Below are 1,700 nucleotides of genomic sequence, written 5' to 3'. Positions count from 1 at the left end.
ACCAATTATTACAAGCACAAATAAGAGGGTCTTTTCTTCATTATAAACGTATCTCAAAGATATGATATCTTAAAATCCGATTAAATAGACTAAACACAGAACATATTATTAAAAAATTGGCGCAATTGCAAAGAAGATTAAATTTTCATTTGTAAACGATATTTTGATTAACTTTTTAAATCATTGTAAAATGTTTAATTTATATTTTATTATGTTTTACATACTGGTTTATATAGCGATTATATTTTTTAACTTGTTATATTCTCTCAATATTTTATTTTTCTGAAATAATATTTGTGTTCGAAATAACCATATTTCCAAATATGATTGATTCTAATAAATTTTATTTGATGATTAGTTCTTATAAATTTATACAATGAATAGTTCTAATAAATTTGTGATGCCTCAGAAAAATTACCCCCCCCCCCCTCATAGAAAATTTCTGACTATGCGCCTGATCGCCTTATCTGATTTGATATTTTTAAAATATAATTCAATATAACCTAATTCGCATGATGGGTGGATTAATTATAAATGATATCTTTTCAATAAAATAAATACTTTACTTATTTATTTATAAAATTTATTTATAATTGTCGATAATATTTATTAGTTTTTTAAAATTGTCATTTTGCTTAAGATTTTGTTTAATTTTAATTTTAGTTACCTTTTTTTATTCACTTCTTTAGAAATTTATTTTCTGTCAATCATTTTAGAAATTTCCTAAACAATATATAATGTTTTTGTCATATTTCTACCCGACATGTAATATGTAAATATTTTAAAAAGAGGAAATTTATTTGTTTTAATATTAAATATAATATTTGAGAAAAAAATATTTTATAATATATATAAATCAAGTTTTAAAAACTTCCATTGCAATTGGTTAAAAACTAAATCTACCATCTGCCTTAATTTTAATAAAAGAATTTAAAATATATGAGAAAAGGGCAATATATAAAATTTAGTGAAAAGAATAAGGATTCAAACGATATGGCGCGAGATGCGAGTCAGTAAAAATATTATTTTATTAACTAACTTCATTCTCTTTTCTTAAGGTATATATATATTTTCTATAAATATAAATTAGAATATATATAAAAACAAAAAGTAAGGTTACGAAAAATAATAAGTAATATAAGTTGAATTACAAAAATAAAAAGTTGAATTGAAAAGATAAATTTGAATTCATAAAAAGTAATACAAGTTGAATTTGAATTCCTAACCAAATAAATATATAATGAATGTATGCAATATAATTTAAAATATATTACTATTCAATAACAAATATTTTAATTTATTAATTCCTATAATAAACATTTAGAAAAAAATCGGATATTTAAAATGATATTCTGTTATCCTTCATATTATTGTGAAGCACTAATAAATTTCATTAAGCGATTTAATCTATATCAAAGATCTGCAGAGGTTAAAATACCTGCTTTTATATCCCAGAAGAAAAAAAAATACAAATTAAGAGTTTTAAGGCAATTATTAAATATTTAATAAAAGCCAAGGATTGCTACTAAACAAAATTGAAATTCTTAAATATGATTGTGGTATCACTTTGGGGAAATAACAGTCTGACTAATTTTTTGCTTAGGTCTTTAAAATTTTAAATCAAGATCACATGATATTTTCCCATTTTGTTTCGGCTTTTGATAAATTTTATTTTTAAACGTAGCAATGAAATATAAAAC

Source organism: Gordionus sp. m RMFG-2023, chromosome 2 (assembly GCF_954871325.1).
Source record: "Gordionus sp. m RMFG-2023 chromosome 2, tfGorSpeb1-WG-v2, whole genome shotgun sequence".
Lineage (NCBI taxonomy): Eukaryota > Metazoa > Nematomorpha > Gordioida > Chordodea > Parachordodidae > Gordionus > Gordionus sp. m RMFG-2023.
This window is presented reverse-complemented; position numbering follows the sequence as displayed.